The 20,525-nt window shown below is 48.9% G+C and overlaps 11 non-coding genes and 14 pseudogenes across 11 annotated transcripts; all 25 read right to left on the bottom strand.

Moving 5' to 3' along the window:
* Nucleotides 1-201: 201 nt before the first annotated feature.
* On the bottom strand, nucleotides 202-376 carry LOC115183075 (uncharacterized; annotated as a pseudogene).
* A 608-nt stretch (nucleotides 377-984) lies between these two features.
* Nucleotides 985-1,091, bottom strand: LOC115183076 (uncharacterized; annotated as a pseudogene).
* Nucleotides 1,092-1,463: 372 nt separating this feature from the next.
* On the bottom strand, nucleotides 1,464-1,580 carry LOC115183091 (U5 spliceosomal RNA). The gene has a single exon (XR_003873951.1). It is a non-coding gene; the product is annotated as a U5 spliceosomal RNA (small nuclear RNA).
* Nucleotides 1,581-2,398: 818 nt separating this feature from the next.
* On the bottom strand, nucleotides 2,399-2,575 carry LOC115183072 (uncharacterized; annotated as a pseudogene).
* A 609-nt stretch (nucleotides 2,576-3,184) lies between these two features.
* On the bottom strand, nucleotides 3,185-3,291 carry LOC115183083 (uncharacterized; annotated as a pseudogene).
* A 382-nt stretch (nucleotides 3,292-3,673) lies between these two features.
* Nucleotides 3,674-3,790, bottom strand: LOC115183090 (U5 spliceosomal RNA). Its single transcript, XR_003873950.1, has one exon. It is a non-coding gene; the product is annotated as a U5 spliceosomal RNA (small nuclear RNA).
* Nucleotides 3,791-4,598: 808 nt separating this feature from the next.
* LOC115183082 (U2 spliceosomal RNA) lies at nucleotides 4,599-4,780 on the bottom strand. The gene has a single exon (XR_003873943.1). It is a non-coding gene; the product is annotated as a U2 spliceosomal RNA (small nuclear RNA).
* A 2,451-nt stretch (nucleotides 4,781-7,231) lies between these two features.
* On the bottom strand, nucleotides 7,232-7,348 carry LOC115183089 (U5 spliceosomal RNA). The gene has a single exon (XR_003873949.1). It is a non-coding gene; the product is annotated as a U5 spliceosomal RNA (small nuclear RNA).
* An 816-nt stretch (nucleotides 7,349-8,164) lies between these two features.
* Nucleotides 8,165-8,341, bottom strand: LOC115183096 (uncharacterized; annotated as a pseudogene).
* Nucleotides 8,342-8,950: 609 nt separating this feature from the next.
* On the bottom strand, nucleotides 8,951-9,057 carry LOC115183081 (uncharacterized; annotated as a pseudogene).
* A 378-nt stretch (nucleotides 9,058-9,435) lies between these two features.
* Nucleotides 9,436-9,552, bottom strand: LOC115183088 (U5 spliceosomal RNA). The gene has a single exon (XR_003873948.1). It is a non-coding gene; the product is annotated as a U5 spliceosomal RNA (small nuclear RNA).
* Nucleotides 9,553-10,360: 808 nt separating this feature from the next.
* LOC115183095 (uncharacterized) lies at nucleotides 10,361-10,537 on the bottom strand (annotated as a pseudogene).
* Nucleotides 10,538-11,146: 609 nt separating this feature from the next.
* LOC115183080 (uncharacterized) lies at nucleotides 11,147-11,253 on the bottom strand (annotated as a pseudogene).
* Nucleotides 11,254-11,631: 378 nt separating this feature from the next.
* On the bottom strand, nucleotides 11,632-11,748 carry LOC115183087 (U5 spliceosomal RNA). Its single transcript, XR_003873947.1, has one exon. It is a non-coding gene; the product is annotated as a U5 spliceosomal RNA (small nuclear RNA).
* An 805-nt stretch (nucleotides 11,749-12,553) lies between these two features.
* On the bottom strand, nucleotides 12,554-12,730 carry LOC115183093 (uncharacterized; annotated as a pseudogene).
* Nucleotides 12,731-13,339: 609 nt separating this feature from the next.
* LOC115183079 (uncharacterized) lies at nucleotides 13,340-13,446 on the bottom strand (annotated as a pseudogene).
* A 374-nt stretch (nucleotides 13,447-13,820) lies between these two features.
* LOC115183086 (U5 spliceosomal RNA) lies at nucleotides 13,821-13,937 on the bottom strand. Its single transcript, XR_003873946.1, has one exon. It is a non-coding gene; the product is annotated as a U5 spliceosomal RNA (small nuclear RNA).
* Nucleotides 13,938-14,737: 800 nt separating this feature from the next.
* On the bottom strand, nucleotides 14,738-14,915 carry LOC115183074 (uncharacterized; annotated as a pseudogene).
* A 609-nt stretch (nucleotides 14,916-15,524) lies between these two features.
* On the bottom strand, nucleotides 15,525-15,631 carry LOC115183078 (uncharacterized; annotated as a pseudogene).
* A 374-nt stretch (nucleotides 15,632-16,005) lies between these two features.
* LOC115183085 (U5 spliceosomal RNA) lies at nucleotides 16,006-16,122 on the bottom strand. The gene has a single exon (XR_003873945.1). It is a non-coding gene; the product is annotated as a U5 spliceosomal RNA (small nuclear RNA).
* An 805-nt stretch (nucleotides 16,123-16,927) lies between these two features.
* LOC115183071 (U2 spliceosomal RNA) lies at nucleotides 16,928-17,119 on the bottom strand. Its single transcript, XR_003873942.1, has one exon. It is a non-coding gene; the product is annotated as a U2 spliceosomal RNA (small nuclear RNA).
* Nucleotides 17,120-17,506: 387 nt separating this feature from the next.
* LOC115183084 (U5 spliceosomal RNA) lies at nucleotides 17,507-17,623 on the bottom strand. Its single transcript, XR_003873944.1, has one exon. It is a non-coding gene; the product is annotated as a U5 spliceosomal RNA (small nuclear RNA).
* Nucleotides 17,624-18,427: 804 nt separating this feature from the next.
* On the bottom strand, nucleotides 18,428-18,605 carry LOC115183073 (uncharacterized; annotated as a pseudogene).
* Nucleotides 18,606-19,213: 608 nt separating this feature from the next.
* On the bottom strand, nucleotides 19,214-19,320 carry LOC115183077 (uncharacterized; annotated as a pseudogene).
* A 372-nt stretch (nucleotides 19,321-19,692) lies between these two features.
* LOC115183092 (U5 spliceosomal RNA) lies at nucleotides 19,693-19,809 on the bottom strand. The gene has a single exon (XR_003873952.1). It is a non-coding gene; the product is annotated as a U5 spliceosomal RNA (small nuclear RNA).
* Between the last annotated feature and the right edge of the window lie 716 nt (nucleotides 19,810-20,525).

Genomic DNA, 20,525 nt, shown 5'->3' with positions numbered 1-20,525 from the left:
CACACACACACACACACCACACAATCCTGGCCAATGTTTTTTTTTTTTTTTTTTAAGTAAAATGGCGGGAAAACGGGGACCCCATGAAGGGGGCTTCGCCCTTGTTTCAGTTTGGATGATTCTCTTTTTTCATTCCTTCTCTTCTTCTGCTAGCTGTTTTACATAGCTTTGCGTATTTCTTTTTCCTTGACAATGAGAGAAAATGTTTGCACCGTTCCCGGAGGTACTGCAATACCGGGTCGATGCGTGGAGCGACGGAGCAAGCCCCATTTCCGACTCCCTGTTCGAAAAATCCATTTAATATGTAGCCCCCGATGGGGGACGTATCAGATATTAAACTGATAAGAACAGATTTTTTTTTTTTTGGAAAAGTTTTTATTATCACAATTCCTTTAAGGACAGCTCACATATGTTTGTACATCATTATAACACATAAAACGGCATGAACGCATAAAACACAGCATTTGAAGATTTCATTTAAATGTGTAAAAAGTACATGTTGTTAAAAAAACCAATAAAAACACCATGATTAAAAGTACTTTTCATTGTGGAAAACATCAAATCTGTAAAAGCCATTTAAAATGTGTAACAAATGATTTAACAAGGTAAAACATTTTAAGACATGAAAAAACATGTTAAAAAGTCACTTGCTAAGAGGCTGTCTTCGGTCCTTTGTACAGGAGCGGGGTGAGTCCTTATCAAACTTGCCTCCTCCTGCTCTCCCGAATCAATCATCGTCCCGTCCTTAGGGGCCAGAGGAGATGCCTCCCCTAGGATGCATCGCCCTAGGCGCCGCAGCGCTGTCAGGCCGTGGCCGCAGGGACCTTGGGTGTTGTGGGGGACCCTTCGCCTGGGGTCGAGGCCCCCTTCCTTCTGTACCACCCCAGGGCCTCTGTGGCTACCATGGCCACTGCCTGGGGGGTGTGTCGACCTGTTTCGCTACCAGCAGGTTGCGGGAGGACCACAGTGCTGCCTTCAGACACGTGAGGGTGGGCCAGAGCTTGGTGAAGGCCTTTGATGGAATGGGCCTTCGGCCCACCTGATAAGAACAGATACTACACTTGATCTGAGCCAAAAGGCCGAGAAGCGATAACCCACAAATTGACCCCTGCACCCGCCGGGCCCCCGGGGGTCTCGGCAGACCTCAGCGGTTTGGCAAAAGTTGTCTCCTCCCCACCCGACGTTTCCCTGGTGACAGGCGGGTGTTTTTTTTAACAAGTCGCTAATGCGTCTTTAAGTCACTAGCTCTTTAAGCCTAGTGCGACTATTTGTTCAAAGCCCGGAAACACGTCAGTCGTCGTCGGGCTTGAACTCATTGCCCGAGCGACTACTTTGAGTGGAAAAATACGCCGGTCGGTCGGTCGGTCGGTCGGTCGGTCGGTCGGTCAGCCGGCTTCAAGTCAAACGCCTGAGCAAAAAGTCTCGGCGTCATCTCTGTCAATTTCTCTTGAAACAAGATACCGGGCTCTGCCAGAAGCAAAGCCCTTCCAAAAATATGTTGAACTCGTAAGTGTTCCTCTCCACGGAAGTCTTTAGTAAAAGGCGAAAGGCTTGTGCGTAATGAAGAGAAACCAGAGTCGTATGGAAGTCAGAGGTCGGGGCCCGAGACACACACTGTGCACTCTAGGCCGGGTGCCCGCGGGTGGTTCCCGAACCCACTCTTCCAAGTTTGAGGGCTGTGGGTAAAAATTCAAAGACAGACAGACAGACAGACAGACAGACAGACAGACAGACAGACAGACAATCCTGGTGAAGTGATTGTATTTTTGGGGGGGGGTCAAAAACAGAGACAGACAGACAGACAGACAGACAGACAGACAGACAGACAGACAGACAGACAATCCTGGTGAAGTGATTGTATTTTTGGGGGGGGCAAAAACAGAGACAGACAGACAGACAGACAGACAGACAGACAGACAGACAGACAGACAGACAATCCTGGTGAAGTGATTGTATTTTTTGGGGGGGTCAAAAACAGAGACAGACAGACAGACAGACAGACAGACAGACAGACAGACAGACAGACAGACAATCCTGGTGAAGTGATTGTAATTTTTTGGGGGGGGTCAAAACAGACAGACACACACACACACACAGAGACACACACACAGAGACACACACACACACATCACACACACACAGAGACACACACACACACACACACACACACAGAGACACACACACACACACACACACACACAATCCTGGCCAATGTTTTTTTTTTTTTTTTTTTTTTTTTTTTTTTTTTTAAGTAAAATGGCGGGAAAACGGGGGACCCCATGAAGGGGGCTTCGCCCTTGTTTCAGTTTGGATGATTCTTCTTTTTTCATTCCTTCTCTTCTTCTGCTAGCTGTTTTACATAGCTTTGCGTATTTCTTTTTCCTTGACAATGAGAGAAAAGTGTTGCACCGTTCCCGGAGGTACTGCAATACCGGGTCGATGCGTGGAGCGGACGGAGCAAGCCCCATTTCCGACTCCCTGTTCGAAAAATCCATTTAATATGTAGTCCCCCGATGGGGGACGTATCAGATATTAAACTGATAAGAACAGATTTTTTTTTTTTTGGAAAAGTTTTTATTATCACAATTCCTTTAAGGACAGCTCACATATGTTTGTACATCATTATATACACATAAAAACGGCATGAACGCATAAAACACAGCATTTGAAGATTTCATTTAAATTTGTAAAAAAGTACATGTTGTTAAAACCAATAAAAACAACCATGATTAAAAGTACTTTTCATTGTGGAAAACATCAAATCTGTAAAAGCCATTTAAAATGTGTACAAATGATTTAACAAGGTAAAACATTTTTAAGACATGAAAAACATGTTAAAAAGTCACTTGCTAAGAGGCTGTCTTCGGTCCTTTGTACAGGAGCGGGGTGAGTCCTTATCAAACTTGCCTCCTCCTGCTCTCCCGAATCAATCATCGTCCCGTCCTTAGGGGCCCAGAGGAGATGCCTCCCCTAGGTGCATCGCCCTAGGCGCCGCAGCGCTGTCAGGCCGTGGCCGCAGGGACCTTGGGTGTTGTGGGGGACCCTTCGCCTGGGGTCGAGGCCCCCTTCCTTCTGTACCACCCCAGGGCCTCTGTGGCTACCATGGCCACTGCCTGGGGGGTGGTGTCGACCTGTTTCGCTACCAGCAGGTTGCGGGAGGACCACAGTGCTGCCTTCAGACACGTGAGGGTGGGCCAGAGCTTGGTGAAGGCCTTTGATGGAATGGGCCTTCGGCCCACCTGATAAGAACAGATACTACACTTGATCTGAGCCAAAAGGCCGAGAAGCGATAACCCACAAATTGACCCCTGCACCCGCCGGGCCCCCGGGGGTCTCGGCAGACCTCAGCGGTTTGGCAAAAGTTGTCTCCTCCCCACCCGACGTTTCCCTGGTGACAGGCGGGTGTTTTTTTTAACAAGTCGCTAATGCGTCTTTAAGTCACTAGCTCTTTAAGCCTAGTGCGACTATTTGTTCAAAGCCCGGAAAACACGTCAGTCGTCGTCGGGCTTGAACTCAATTGCCCGAGCGACTACTTTGAGTGGAAAAATACGCCGGTCGGTCGGGTCGGAGTCGGTCGGATCGGTCGGTCGGTCGGTCAGCCGGCTTCAAGTCAAACGCCTGAGCAAAAAGTCTCGGCGTCATCTCTGTCAATTTCTCTTGAAACAAGATACCGGGCTCTGCCAGAAGCAAAGCCCTTCCAAAAATATGTTGAACTCGTAAGTGTTCCTCTCCACGGAAGTCTTTAGTAAAAGGCGAAAGGCTTGTGCGTAATGAAGAGAAACCAGAGTCGTATGGAAGTCAGAGGTCGGGGCCCGAGACACACACTGTGCACTCTAGGCCGGGTGCCCGCGGGTGGTTCCCGAACCCACTCTTCCAAGTTTGAGGGCTGTGGGTAAAAATTCAAAGACAGACAGACAGACAGACAGACAGACAGACAGACAGACAGACAGACAATCCTGGTGAAGTGATTGTATTTTTTGGGGGGGGGGTCAAAAACAGAGACAGACAGACAGACAGACAGACAGACAGACAGACAGACAGACAGACAGACAGACAATCCTGGTGAAGTGATTGTATTTTTTGGGGGGGTCAAAAACAGAGACAGACAGACAGACAGACAGACAGACAGACAGACAGACAGACAGACAGACAATCCTGGTGAAGTGATTGTATTTTTTGGGGGGGTCAAAAACAGAGACAGACAGACAGACAGACAGACAGACAGACAGACAGACAGACAGACAGACAGACAATCCTGGTGAAGTGATTGTAATTTTTTGGGGGGGGTCAAAAACAGACAGACACACACACACACACAGAGACACACACACAGAGACACACACACACACACACACACACACAGAGACACACACACACACACACACACACACAGAGACACACACACACACACACACACACAATCCTGGCCAATGTTTTTTTTTTTTTTTTTAAGTAAAATGGCGGGAAAACGGGGGACCCCATGAAGGGGGCTTCGCCCTTGTTTCAGTTTGGATGATTCTTCTTTTTTCATTCCTTCTCTTCTTCTGCTAGCTGTTTTACATAGCTTTGCGTATTTCTTTTCCTTGACAATGAGAGAAAAGTGTTGCACCGTTCCCGGAGGTACTGCAATACCGGGTCGATGCGTGGAGCGGACGGAGCAAGCCCCATTTCCGACTCCCTGTTCGAAAAATCCATTTAATATGTAGTCCCCCGATGGGGGACGTATCAGATATTAAACTGATAAGAACAGATTTTTTTTTTTTTTTTTTACAAAAATTATTTATTACTTTCTATGCCGTTCAATACAAAACCATGTATCCAATCAAAATCATAACTAGGCATTTTTAATTGTAACACAAACCAAAAACCCTAAAACAAAGACCCAGGGAAACATCTTCCCTCTCCTTCTCACCTATAAACCAAAACCCATACTAACAACAAAAAATCAAAATAAACTCACCCTATCCTCCCGACCGACGGGGACGCCTCCTCCACTCCTGACGCTCCGCCGTCGGCCACCATCCCCTCTCCTCTATTTACAGAATCAGTGCCTGGCACAAGCGAACACTGTGTCTTGTGCCCCCCACTTAAGTCTATCACCCTGCCCTCCTGGCTCTGGCCTGAGCACCCCATGCCCTCAAACAAAAAGTTAACCCCTTCCGCCATCCCCCACCCCTGGGCAATGCTTGGAAGGTCCAGCTCAGCCAGGGGTGTAAAAGAGCATGAAGGAGAGGGAGCCCACGAGGGCCCCGCATCCTCTCCACCCTGCCCTGCCCCCCCCCTACCATCCTTCCTCCTCCTGCTGCCCTTTTGCTCCCACTTCTTAGGTCTCTTTATCGGTGGAGGGCGCAGCCAGGGAACATCTCTGTCTGCGTCCGTCAGTCCCCCCCCTCGCTTCGTTCATATTGTCCGCCAGCTCACCCCTCGCTTCCTTCACAGTGTCCGTCAGCCCCCCCACCATCTCCCTCAGCTCCTCTACCCGTGATCTCACCTCTTTACTGTCCCCCCACTCCTTCACTCCCTCTCCTTCTGGTCCCGCCACCACTTCTTTCTCTGTCTCCTTCCTTTCTGTCTCTTTCTTTTCCACCACCGTCTTCCCAGTCTCCTCCCTCTCTGTTGCCTTCTCCGTCTCCTTCCTCTCCACCGCCGTCTTCTCTGGCCCCTCCACTCTCATGTCTCCTTCCTCCTCCTGCTCCTTCTCTCCTTCAGCCGCCTGCTCCTCCTCTCCTTCAACCTCTCCCTCTCTTCCCAGCACCTTCTCCACCTGCTCCTCCTCTCCTTCCCCCGCTCCTCCCGGTACCTTTTCCTCCTCTTTTCGTGATGTTCCTGTTCCAGATCCCATGTCCGCTCCTCTTCCTCTACTTCCCACATCCCCCGCACCTGCTCCCCCTCCAGCCGCAGACGCGTATGACCCGTGACGAGCCGGGCACCTCCGCCACAGGTGTGTAACCGAGCCACACCCGTGGCAAGCCTTTGGCTCGTCACAATCCCTTGCCTCGTGCCCGCTCGACCCACAGAACCTGCAAATCCTTGTACTACACGAGGCAAGGGTATGACCATAGGCCATACAGCGCCTGCAAAATGGAGGCTGACGGGCATAATGTAACGTCCCCCTGTCAGCCCCCAGGGAGAACATCGCTGGGGGATGTAGGTACCCACCCAATCCCCTTGGGTCCTCCCTGAGAAGGGCCTGGAACCCTCTCCTCCCGTTCCAGAATCCCAGGGAGTCCCTGAGGCGCCTCGCTGAGGAAACATTGTCCATGTATCTGCCCAGAAAGGCCCTCACCTCTTCGTCAGTCACATGGGGATTGTACATGGTCACAGTTACCAATCGAAAACTACTTCTCGCCAAGTTGGTCACTTCATAATGGCACATGGGAAATGCCTTACTCCCTTCTTTTGTCTTCATCAAAATTTCTTCATGCTTCCCTTCACTATAAAAAGTCACATCAAATGCCCCCTCCATTGGATTATCTTGGAAGCATAAAACATCCTTTACCTCCAGATTCAATATCCCCATCAATATGGTCCTTCCGAACTTCTCTCTTCCAAATGGCTCCAAATCTTTGTCCCTCCATGCAAACCTCACAGTATTGGACAATCCAATTCCTGGTACCGCCTTGTTATTACTGGTACGCGCCATTTCCAAAAGGAAAAAAAAACACACGTCCACACAAGGAAAAAAACAGCTCTCCAAATGGAAGCCTCTGGAAAAAACCAAAAACGCCTTGGCAAAAAAGAACTCTGTCTCGCCCAAAAACCTATCGCCCTCCTATCTCCGACCTTTTGACTCAGCGAGCTCTGGGGCACCTCGGTACCAAGCTTGATCTGAGCCAAAAGGCCGAGAAGCGATAACCCACAAATTGACCCCTGCACCCGCCGGGCCCCCGGGGGTCTCGGCAGACCTCAGCGGTTTGGCAAAAGTTGTCTCCTCCCCACCCGACGTTTCCCTGGTGACAGGCGGGTGTTTTTTTTAACAAGTCGCTAATGCGTCTTTAAGTCACTAGCTCTTTAAGCCTAGTGCGACTATTTGTTCAAAGCCCGGAAAACACGTCAGTCGTCGTCGGGCTTGAACTCAATTGCCCGAGCGACTACTTTGAGTGGAAAAATACGCCGGTCGGTCGGTCGGTCGGTCGGTCGGTCGGTCGGTCGGTCAGCCGGCTTCAAGTCAAACGCCTGAGCAAAAAGTCTCGGCGTCATCTCTGTCAATTTCTCTTGAAACAAGATACCGGGCTCTGCCAGAAGCAAAGCCCTTCCAAAAATATGTTGAACTCGTAAGTGTTCCTCTCCACGGAAGTCTTTAGTAAAAGGCGAAAGGCTTGTGCGTAATGAAGAGAAACCAGAGTCGTATGGAAGTCAGAGGTCGGGGCCCGAGACACACACTGTGCACTCTAGGCCGGGTGCCCGCGGGTGGTTCCCGAACCCACTCTTCCAAGTTTGAGGGCTGTGGGTAAAAATTCAAAGACAGACAGACAGACAGACAGACAGACAGACAGACAGACAGACAATCCTGGTGAAGTGATTGTATTTTTTGGGGGGGGGTCAAAAACAGAGACAGACAGACAGACAGACAGACAGACAGACAGACAGACAGACAGACAGACAATCCTGGTGAAGTGATTGTATTTTTTGGGGGGGTCAAAAACAGAGACAGACAGACAGACAGACAGACAGACAGACAGACAGACAGACAGACAGACAATCCTGGTGAAGTGATTGTATTTTTTGGGGGGGTCAAAAACAGAGACAGACAGACAGACAGACAGACAGACAGACAGACAGACAGACAGACAGACAATCCTGGTGAAGTGATTGTAATTTTTTGGGGGGGGTCAAAAACAGACAGACACACACACACACACAGAGACACACACACAGAGACACACACACACACACACACACACACAGAGACACACACACACACACACACACACACACAGAGACACACACACACACACACACACACACAATCCTGGCCAATGTTTTTTTTTTTTTTTTTTTTTTTTTTTTTTTTTAAGTAAAATGGCGGGAAAACGGGGGACCCCATGAAGGGGGCTTCGCCCTTGTTTCAGTTTGGATGATTCTTCTTTTTTCATTCCTTCTCTTCTTCTGCTAGCTGTTTTACATAGCTTTGCGTATTTCTTTTTCCTTGACAATGAGAGAAAAGTGTTGCACCGTTCCCGGAGGTACTGCAATACCGGGTCGATGCGTGGAGCGGACGGAGCAAGCCCCATTTCCGACTCCCTGTTCGAAAAATCCATTTAATATGTAGTCCCCCGATGGGGGACGTATCAGATATTAAACTGATAAGAACAGATTTTTTTTTTTTTGGAAAAGTTTTTATTATCACAATTCCTTTAAGGACAGCTCACATATGTTTGTACATCATTATATACACATAAAAACGGCATGAACGCATAAAACACAGCATTTGAAGATTTCATTTAAATTTGTAAAAAAGTACATGTTGTTAAAACCAATAAAAACAACCATGATTAAAAGTACTTTTCATTGTGGAAAACATCAAATCTGTAAAAGCCATTTAAAATGTGTACAAATGATTTAACAAGGTAAAACATTTTTAAGACATGAAAAACATGTTAAAAAGTCACTTGCTAAGAGGCTGTCTTCGGTCCTTTGTACAGGAGCGGGGTGAGTCCTTATCAAACTTGCCTCCTCCTGCTCTCCCGAATCAATCATCGTCCCGTCCTTAGGGGCCCAGAGGAGATGCCTCCCCTAGGTGCATCGCCCTAGGCGCCGCAGCGCTGTCAGGCCGTGGCCGCAGGGACCTTGGGTGTTGTGGGGGACCCTTCGCCTGGGGTCGAGGCCCCCTTCCTTCTGTACCACCCCAGGGCCTCTGTGGCTACCATGGCCACTGCCTGGGGGGTGGTGTCGACCTGTTTCGCTACCAGCAGGTTGCGGGAGGACCACAGTGCTGCCTTCAGACACGTGAGGGTGGGCCAGAGCTTGGTGAAGGCCTTTGATGGAATGGGCCTTCGGCCCACCTGATAAGAACAGATACTACACTTGATCTGAGCCAAAAGGCCGAGAAGCGATAACCCACAAATTGACCCCTGCACCCGCCGGGCCCCCGGGGGTCTCGGCAGACCTCAGCGGTTTGGCAAAAGTTGTCTCCTCCCCACCCGACGTTTCCCTGGTGACAGGCGGGTGTTTTTTTTAACAAGTCGCTAATGCGTCTTTAAGTCACTAGCTCTTTAAGCCTAGTGCGACTATTTGTTCAAAGCCCGGAAAACACGTCAGTCGTCGTCGGGCTTGAACTCAATTGCCCGAGCGACTACTTTGAGTGGAAAAATACGCCGGTCGGTCGGTCGGTCGGTCGGTCGGTCGGTCGGTCGGTCAGCCGGCTTCAAGTCAAACGCCTGAGCAAAAAGTCTCGGCGTCATCTCTGTCAATTTCTCTTGAAACAAGATACCGGGCTCTGCCAGAAGCAAAGCCCTTCCAAAAATATGTTGAACTCGTAAGTGTTCCTCTCCACGGAAGTCTTTAGTAAAAGGCGAAAGGCTTGTGCGTAATGAAGAGAAACCAGAGTCGTATGGAAGTCAGAGGTCGGGGCCCGAGACACACACTGTGCACTCTAGGCCGGGTGCCCGCGGGTGGTTCCCGAACCCACTCTTCCAAGTTTGAGGGCTGTGGGTAAAAATTCAAAGACAGACAGACAGACAGACAGACAGACAGACAGACAGACAGACAGACAATCCTGGTGAAGTGATTGTATTTTTTGGGGGGGGGTCAAAAACAGAGACAGACAGACAGACAGACAGACAGACAGACAGACAGACAGACAGACAGACAGACAATCCTGGTGAAGTGATTGTATTTTTTGGGGGGGTCAAAAACAGAGACAGACAGACAGACAGACAGACAGACAGACAGACAGACAGACAGACAGACAATCCTGGTGAAGTGATTGTATTTTTTGGGGGGGTCAAAAACAGAGACAGACAGACAGACAGACAGACAGACAGACAGACAGACAGACAGACAGACAATCCTGGTGAAGTGATTGTAATTTTTTGGGGGGGGTCAAAAACAGACAGACACACACACACACACAGAGACACACACACAGAGACACACACACACACACACACACACACAGAGACACACACACACACACACACACACACACAGAGACACACACACACACACACACACACACAATCCTGGCCAATGTTTTTTTTTTTTTTTTTAAGTAAAATGGCGGGAAAACGGGGGACCCCATGAAGGGGGCTTCGCCCTTGTTTCAGTTTGGATGATTCTTCTTTTTTCATTCCTTCTCTTCTTCTGCTAGCTGTTTTACATAGCTTTGCGTATTTCTTTTTCCTTGACAATGAGAGAAAAGTGTTGCACCGTTCCCGGAGGTACTGCAATACCGGGTCGATGCGTGGAGCGGACGGAGCAAGCCCCATTTCCGACTCCCTGTTCGAAAAATCCATTTAATATGTAGTCCCCCGATGGGGGACGTATCAGATATTAAACTGATAAGAACAGATTTTTTTTTTTTTGGAAAAGTTTTTATTATCACAATTCCTTTAAGGACAGCTCACATATGTTTGTACATCATTATATACACATAAAAACGGCATGAACGCATAAAACACAGCATTTGAAGATTTCATTTAAATTTGTAAAAAAGTACATGTTGTTAAAACCAATAAAAACAACCATGATTAAAAGTACTTTTCATTGTGGAAAACATCAAATCTGTAAAAGCCATTTAAAATGTGTACAAATGATTTAACAAGGTAAAACATTTTTAAGACATGAAAAACATGTTAAAAAGTCACTTGCTAAGAGGCTGTCTTCGGTCCTTTGTACAGGAGCGGGGTGAGTCCTTATCAAACTTGCCTCCTCCTGCTCTCCCGAATCAATCATCGTCCCGTCCTTAGGGGCCCAGAGGAGATGCCTCCCCTAGGTGCATCGCCCTAGGCGCCGCAGCGCTGTCAGGCCGTGGCCGCAGGGACCTTGGGTGTTGTGGGGGACCCTTCGCCTGGGGTCGAGGCCCCCTTCCTTCTGTACCACCCCAGGGCCTCTGTGGCTACCATGGCCACTGCCTGGGGGGTGGTGTCGACCTGTTTCGCTACCAGCAGGTTGCGGGAGGACCACAGTGCTGCCTTCAGACACGTGAGGGTGGGCCAGAGCTTGGTGAAGGCCTTTGATGGAATGGGCCTTCGGCCCACCTGATAAGAACAGATACTACACTTGATCTGAGCCAAAAGGCCGAGAAGCGATAACCCACAAATTGACCCCTGCACCCGCCGGGCCCCCGGGGGTCTCGGCAGACCTCAGCGGTTTGGCAAAAGTTGTCTCCTCCCCACCCGACGTTTCCCTGGTGACAGGCGGGTGTTTTTTTTAACAAGTCGCTAATGCGTCTTTAAGTCACTAGCTCTTTAAGCCTAGTGCGACTATTTGTTCAAAGCCCGGAAAACACGTCAGTCGTCGTCGGGCTTGAACTCAATTGCCCGAGCGACTACTTTGAGTGGAAAAATACGCCGGTCGGTCGGTCGGTCGGTCGGTCGGTCGGTCGGTCGGTCAGCCGGCTTCAAGTCAAACGCCTGAGCAAAAAGTCTCGGCGTCATCTCTGTCAATTTCTCTTGAAACAAGATACCGGGCTCTGCCAGAAGCAAAGCCCTTCCAAAAATATGTTGAACTCGTAAGTGTTCCTCTCCACGGAAGTCTTTAGTAAAAGGCGAAAGGCTTGTGCGTAATGAAGAGAAACCAGAGTCGTATGGAAGTCAGAGGTCGGGGCCCGAGACACACACTGTGCACTCTAGGCCGGGTGCCCGCGGGTGGTTCCCGAACCCACTCTTCCAAGTTTGAGGGCTGTGGGTAAAAATTCAAAGACAGACAGACAGACAGACAGACAGACAGACAGACAGACAGACAGACAATCCTGGTGAAGTGATTGTATTTTTTGGGGGGGGGTCAAAAACAGAGACAGACAGACAGACAGACAGACAGACAGACAGACAGACAGACAGACAGACAAATCCTGGTGAAGTGATTGTATTTTTTGGGGGGGTCAAAAACAGAGACAGACAGACAGACAGACAGACAGACAGACAGACAGACAGACAGACAGACAATCCTGGTGAAGTGATTGTATTTTTTGGGGGGGTCAAAAACAGAGACAGACAGACAGACAGACAGACAGACAGACAGACAGACAGACAGACAGACAATCCTGGTGAAGTGATTGTAATTTTTTGGGGGGGGTCAAAAACAGACAGACACACACACACACACAGAGACACACACACAGAGACACACACACACACACACACACACACAGAGACACACACACACACACACACACACACACAGAGACACACACACACACACACACACACACAATCCTGGCCAATGTTTTTTTTTTTTTTTTTAAGTAAAATGGCGGGAAAACGGGGGACCCCATGAAGGGGGCTTCGCCCTTGTTTCAGTTTGGATGATTCTTCTTTTTTCATTCCTTCTCTTCTTCTGCTAGCTGTTTTACATAGCTTTGCGTATTTCTTTTTCCTTGACAATGAGAGAAAAGTGTTGCACCGTTCCCGGAGGTACTGCAATACCGGGTCGATGCGTGGAGCGGACGGAGCAAGCCCCATTTCCGACTCCCTGTTCGAAAAATCCATTTAATATGTAGTCCCCCGATGGGGGACGTATCAGATATTAAACTGATAAGAACAGATTTTTTTTTTTTTGGAAAAGTTTTTATTATCACAATTCCTTTAAGGACAGCTCACATATGTTTGTACATCATTATATACACATAAAAACGGCATGAACGCATAAAACACAGCATTTGAAGATTTCATTTAAATTTGTAAAAAAGTACATGTTGTTAAAACCAATAAAAACAACCATGATTAAAAGTACTTTTCATTGTGGAAAACATCAAATCTGTAAAAGCCATTTAAAATGTGTACAAATGATTTAACAAGGTAAAACATTTTTAAGACATGAAAAACATGTTAAAAAGTCACTTGCTAAGAGGCTGTCTTCGGTCCTTTGTACAGGAGCGGGGTGAGTCCTTATCAAACTTGCCTCCTCCTGCTCTCCCGAATCAATCATCGTCCCGTCCTTAGGGGCCCAGAGGAGATGCCTCCCCTAGGTGCATCGCCCTAGGCGCCGCAGCGCTGTCAGGCCGTGGCCGCAGGGACCTTGGGTGTTGTGGGGGACCCTTCGCCTGGGGTCGAGGCCCCCTTCCTTCTGTACCACCCCAGGGCCTCTGTGGCTACCATGGCCACTGCCTGGGGGGTGGTGTCGACCTGTTTCGCTACCAGCAGGTTGCGGGAGGACCACAGTGCTGCCTTCAGACACGTGAGGGTGGGCCAGAGCTTGGTGAAGGCCTTTGATGGAATGGGCCTTCGGCCCACCTGATAAGAACAGATACTACACTTGATCTGAGCCAAAAGGCCGAGAAGCGATAACCCACAAATTGACCCCTGCACCCGCCGGGCCCCCGGGGGTCTCGGCAGACCTCAGCGGTTTGGCAAAAGTTGTCTCCTCCCCACCCGACGTTTCCCTGGTGACAGGCGGGTGTTTTTTTTAACAAGTCGCTAATGCGTCTTTAAGTCACTAGCTCTTTAAGCCTAGTGCGACTATTTGTTCAAAGCCCGGAAAACACGTCAGTCGTCGTCGGGCTTGAACTCAATTGCCCGAGCGACTACTTTGAGTGGAAAAATACGCCGGTCGGTCGGTCGGTCGGTCGGTCGGTCGGTCGGTCAGCCGGCTTCAAGTCAAACGCCTGAGCAAAAAGTCTCGGCGTCATCTCTGTCAATTTCTCTTGAAACAAGATACCGGGCTCTGCCAGAAGCAAAGCCCTTCCAAAAATATGTTGAACTCGTAAGTGTTCCTCTCCACGGAAGTCTTTAGTAAAAGGCGAAAGGCTTGTGCGTAATGAAGAGAAACCAGAGTCGTATGGAAGTCAGAGGTCGGGGCCCGAGACACACACTGTGCACTCTAGGCCGGGTGCCCGCGGGTGGTTCCCGAACCCACTCTTCCAAGTTTGAGGGCTGTGGGTAAAAATTCAAAGACAGACAGACAGACAGACAGACAGACAGACAGACAGACAGACAGACAATCCTGGTGAAGTGATTGTATTTTTTGGGGGGGGGGTCAAAAACAGAGACAGACAGACAGACAGACAGACAGACAGACAGACAGACAGACAGACAGACAATCCTGGTGAAGTGATTGTATTTTTTGGGGGGGTCAAAAACAGAGACAGACAGACAGACAGACAGACAGACAGACAGACAGACAGACAGACAGACAATCCTGGTGAAGTGATTGTATTTTTTGGGGGGGTCAAAAACAGAGACAGACAGACAGACAGACAGACAGACAGACAGACAGACAGACAGACAGACAATCCTGGTGAAGTGATTGTAATTTTTTGGGGGGGGTCAAAAACAGACAGACACACACACACACACAGAGACACACACACAGAGACACACACACACACACAACACACACACAGACACACACACACACACACACACACAGAGACACACACACACACACACACACACACAATCCTGGCCAATGTTTTTTTTTTTTTTTTTAAGTAAAATGGCGGGAAAACGGGGGACCCCATGAAGGGGGCTTCGCCCTTGTTTCAGTTTGGATGATTCTTCTTTTTTCATTCCTTCTCTTCTTCTGCTAGCTGTTTTACATAGCTTTGCGTATTTCTTTTTCCTTGACAATGAGAGAAAAGTGTTGCACCGTTCCCGGAGGTACTGCAATACCGGGTCGATGCGTGGAGCGGACGGAGCAAGCCCCATTTCCGACTCCCTGTTCGAAAAATCCATTTAATATGTAGTCCCCCGATGGGGGACGTATCAGATATTAAACTGATAAGAACAGATTTTTTTTTTTTTTGGAAAAGTTTTTATTATCACAATTCCTTTAAGGACAGCTCACATATGTTTGTACATCATTATATACACATAAAAACGGCATGAACGCATAAAACACAGCATTTGAAGATTTCATTTAAATTTGTAAAAAAGTACATGTTGTTAAAACCAATAAAAACAACCATGATTAAAAGTACTTTTCATTGTGGAAAACATCAAATCTGTAAAAGCCATTTAAAATGTGTACAAATGATTTAACAAGGTAAAACATTTTTAAGACATGAAAAACATGTTAAAAAGTCACTTGCTAAGAGGCTGTCTTCGGTCCTTTGTACAGGAGCGGGGTGAGTCCTTATCAAACTTGCCTCCTCCTGCTCTCCCGAATCAATCATCGTCCCGTCCTTAGGGGCCCAGAGGAGATGCCTCCCCTAGGTGCATCGCCCTAGGCGCCGCAGCGCTGTCAGGCCGTGGCCGCAGGGACCTTGGGTGTTGTGGGGGACCCTTCGCCTGGGGTCGAGGCCCCCTTCCTTCTGTACCACCCCAGGGCCTCTGTGGCTACCATGGCCACTGCCTGGGGGGTGGTGTCGACCTGTTTCGCTACCAGCAGGTTGCGGGAGGACCACAGTGCTGCCTTCAGACACGTGAGGGTGGGCCAGAGCTTGGTGAAGGCCTTTGATGGAATGGGCCTTCGGCCCACCTGATAAGAACAGATACTACACTTGATCTGAGCCAAAAGGCCGAGAAGCGATAACCCACAAATTGACCCCTGCACCCGCCGGGCCCCCGGGGGTCTCGGCAGACCTCAGCGGTTTGGCAAAAGTTGTCTCCTCCCCACCCGACGTTTCCCTGGTGACAGGCGGGTGTTTTTTTTAACAAGTCGCTAATGCGTCTTTAAGTCACTAGCTCTTTAAGCCTAGTGCGACTATTTGTTCAAAGCCCGGAAAACACGTCAGTCGTCGTCGGGCTTGAACTCAATTGCCCGAGCGACTACTTTGAGTGGAAAAATACGCCGGTCGGTCGGTCGGTCGGTCGGTCGGTCGGTCGGTCAGCCGGCTTCAAGTCAAACGCCTGAGCAAAAAGTCTCGGCGTCATCTCTGTCAATTTCTCTTGAAACAAGATACCGGGCTCTGCCAGAAGCAAAGCCCTTCCAAAAATATGTTGAACTCGTAAGTGTTCCTCTCCACGGAAGTCTTTAGTAAAAGGCGAAAGGCTTGTGCGTAATGAAGAGAAACCAGAGTCGTATGGAAGTCAGAGGTCGGGGCCCGAGACACACACTGTGCACTCTAGGCCGGGTGCCCGCGGGTGGTTCCCGAACCCACTCTTCCAAGTTTGAGGGCTGTGGGTAAAAATTCAAAGACAGACAGACAGACAGACAGACAGACAGACAGACAGACAGACAGACAATCCTGGTGAAGTGATTGTATTTTTTGGGGGGGGGTCAAAAACAGAGACAGACAGACAGACAGACAGACAGACAGACAGACAGACAGACAGACAGACAATCCTGGTGAAGTGATTGTATTTTTTGGGGGGGTCAAAAACAGAGACAGACAGACAGACAGACAGACAGACAGACAGACAGACAGACAGACAGACAATCCTGGTGAAGTGATTGTATTTTTTGGGGGGGTCAAAAACAGAGACAGACAGACAGACAGACAGACAGACAGACAGACAGACAGACAGACAGACAATCCTGGTGAAGTGATTGTAATTTTTTGGGGGGGGTCAAAAACAGACAGACACACACACACACACACAGACACACACACAGAGACACACACACACACACACACACACACAGAGACACACACACACACACACACACACACACAGAGACACACACACACACACACACACACACAATCCTGGCCAATGTTTTTTTTTTTTTTTTTTAAGTAAAATGGCGGGAAAACGGGGGACCCCATGAAGGGGGCTTCGCCCTTGTTTCAGTTTGGATGATTCTTCTTTTTTCATTCCTTCTCTTCTTCTGCTAGCTGTTTTACATAGCTTTGCGTATTTCTTTTTCCTTGACAATGAGAGAAAAGTGTTGCACCGTTCCCGGAGGTACTGCAATACCGGGTCGATGCGTGGAGCGGACGGAGCAAGCCCCATTTCCGACTCCCTGTTCGAAAAATCCATTTAATATGTAGGTCCCCCGATGGGGGACGTATCAGATATTAAACTGATAAGAACAGATACTACACTTGATCTGAGCCAAAAGGCCGAGAAGCGATAACCCACAAATTGACCCCTGCACCCGCCGGGCCCCCGGGGGTCTCGGCAGACCTCAGCGGTTTGGCAAAAGTTGTCTCCTCCCCACCCGACGTTTCCCTGGTGACAGGCGGGTGTTTTTTTTTAACAAGTCGCTAATGTGTCTTTAAGTCACTAGCTCTTTAAGCCTAGTGCGACTATTTGTTCAAAGCCCGGAAAACACGTCAGTCGTCGTCGGGCTTGAACTCAATTGCCCGAGCGACTACTTTGAGTGGAAAAATACGCCGGTCGGTCGGGTCGGATCGGTCGGTCGGGTCGGTCGGTCCGGTCGGTCAGCCGGCTTCAAGTCAAACGCCTGAGCAAAAAGTCTCGGCGTCATCTCTGTCAATTTCTCTTGAAACAAGATACCGGGCTCTGCCAGAAGCAAAGCCCTTCCAAAAATATGTTGAACTCGTAAGTGTTCCTCTCCACGGAAGTCTTTAGTAAAAGGCGAAAGGCTTGTGCGTAATGAAGAGAAACCAGAGTCGTATGGAAGTCAGAGGTCGGGGCCCGAGACACACACTGTGCACTCTAGGCCGGGTGCCCGCGGGTGGTTCCCGAACCCACTCTTCCAAGTTTGAGGGCTGTGGGTAAAAATTCAAAGACAGACAGACAGACAGACAGACAGACAGACAGACAGACAGACAGACAATCCTGGTGAAGTGATTGTATTTTTTGGGGGGGGGTCAAAAACAGAGACAGACAGACAGACAGACAGACAGACAGACAGACAGACAGACAGACAGACAATCCTGGTGAAGTGATTGTATTTTTTGGGGGGGGCAAAAACAGAGACAGACAGACAGACAGACAGACAGACAGACAGACAGACAGACAGACAGACAATCCTGGTGAAGTGATTGTATTTTTTGGGGGGGTCAAAACAGAGACAGACAGACAGACAGACAGACAGACAGACAGACAGACAGACAGACAGACAATCCTGGTGAAGTGATTGTAATTTTTTGGGGGGGGTCAAAAACAGACAGACACACACACACACACAGAGACACACACACAGAGACACACACACACACACACACACACACAGAGACACACACACACACACACACACACACACAGAGACACACACACACACACACACACACACAATCCTGGCCAATGTTTTTTTTTTTTTTTTTTAAGTAAAATGGCGGGAAAACGGGGGACCCCATGAAGGGGGCTTCGCCCTTGTTTCAGTTTGGATGATTCTTCTTTTTTCATTCCTTCTCTTCTTCTGCTAGCTGTTTTACATAGCTTTGCGTATTTCTTTTTCCTTGACAATGAGAGAAAAGTGTTGCACCGTTCCCGGAGGTACTGCAATACCGGGTCGATGCGTGGAGCGGACGGAGCAAGCCCCATTTCCGACTCCCTGTTCGAAAAATCCATTTAATATGTAGTCCCCCGATGGGGGACGTATCAGATATTAAACTGATAAGAACAGATTTTTTTTTTTTTTGGAAAAGTTTTTATTATCACAATTCCTTTAAGGACAGCTCACATATGTTTGTACATCATTATATACACATAAAAACGGCATGAACGCATAAAACACAGCATTTGAAGATTTCATTTAAATTTGTAAAAAGTACATGTTGTTAAAACCAATAAAAACAACCATGATTAAAAGTACTTTTCATTGTGGAAAACATCAAATCTGTAAAAGCCATTTAAAATGTGTACAAATGATTTAACAAGGTAAAACATTTTTAAGACATGAAAAACATGTTAAAAAGTCACTTGCTAAGAGGCTGTCTTCGGTCCTTTGTACAGGAGCGGGGTGAGTCCTTATCAAACTTGCCTCCTCCTGCTCTCCCGAATCAATCATCGTCCCGTCCTTAGGGGCCCAGAGGAGATGCCTCCCCTAGGTGCATCGCCCTAGGCGCCGCAGCGCTGTCAGGCCGTGGCCGCAGGGACCTTGGGTGTTGTGGGGGACCCTTCGCCTGGGGTCGAGGCCCCCTTCCTTCTGTACCACCCCAGGGCCTCTGTGGCTACCATGGCCACTGCCTGGGGGGTGGTGTCGACCTGTTTCGCTACCAGCAGGTTGCGGGAGGACCACAGTGCTGCCTTCAGACACGTGAGGGTGGGCCAGAGCTTGGTGAAGGCCTTTGATGGAATGGGCCTTCGGCCCACCTGATAAGAACAGATACTACACTTGATCTGAGCCAAAAGGCCGAGAAGCGATAACCCACAAATTGACCCCTGCACCCGCCGGGCCCCCGGGGGTCTCGGCAGACCTCAGCGGTTTGGCAAAAGTTGTCTCCTCCCCACCCGACGTTTCCCTGGTGACAGGCGGGTGTTTTTTTTAACAAGTCGCTAATGCGTCTTTAAGTCACTAGCTCTTTAAGCCTAGTGCGACTATTTGTTCAAAGCCCGGAAACACGTCAGTCGTCGTCGGGCTTGAACTCAATTGCCCCGAGCGACTACTTTGAGTGGAAAATACGCCGGTCGGTCGGTCGGTCGGTCGGTCGGTCGGCGGTCAGCCGGCTTCAAGTCAAACGCCTGAGCAAAAAGTCTCGGCGTCATCTCTGTCAATTTCTCTTGAAACAAGATACCGGGCTATGCCAGAAGCAAAGCCCTTCCAAAAATATGTTGAACTCGTAAGTGTTCCTCTCCACGGAAGTCTTTAGTAAAAGGCGAAGGCTTGTGCGTAATGAAGAGAAGACCAGAGTCGTATGGAAGTCAGAGGTCGGGGCCCGAGACACACACTGTGCACTCTAGGCGGGTGCCCGCGGGTGGTTCCCGAACCCCACTCTTCCAAGTTTGAGGGCTTGTGGGTAAAAATTCAAAGACAGGACAGACAGGACAGACAGGACAGACAGACAGACAGACAGACAGACAATCCTGGTGAAGTGATTGTATTTTTTGGGGGGGGGTCAAAACAGAGACAGACAGACAGACAGACAGACAGACAGACAGACAGACAGACAGACAGACAATCCTGGTGAAGTGATTGTATTTTTTGGGGGGTCAAAAACAGAGACAGACAGACAGAGACAGACAGACAGACAGGACAGACAGACAGAAGACAGACAATCCTGGTGAAGTGATTGTATTTTTTTGGGGGGGTCAAAACAGAGAGACAGACAGGACAGACAGACAGACACAGACAGACAGACAGACAGACAGACAGAATCCTGGTGAAGTGATTGTAATTTTTTGGGGGGGGTCAAAAACAGACAGACACACACACACACAGAGACACACACACAGAGACACACACACACACACACACACACACAGAGACACACACACACACACACACACACAGAGACACACACACACACCACCACACACAATCCTGGCCAATGTTTTTTTTTTTTTTTTTAAGTAAAATGGCGGGAAAACGGGGGACCCCATGAAGGGGGCTTCGCCTGTTTCAGTTTGGAT

The sequence above is a fragment of the Salmo trutta genome, unplaced genomic scaffold (assembly GCF_901001165.1).
Source record: "Salmo trutta unplaced genomic scaffold, fSalTru1.1, whole genome shotgun sequence".
Classification (NCBI taxonomy): Eukaryota; Metazoa; Chordata; class Actinopteri; order Salmoniformes; family Salmonidae; genus Salmo; species Salmo trutta.
This window is presented reverse-complemented; position numbering and strand designations above follow the sequence as displayed.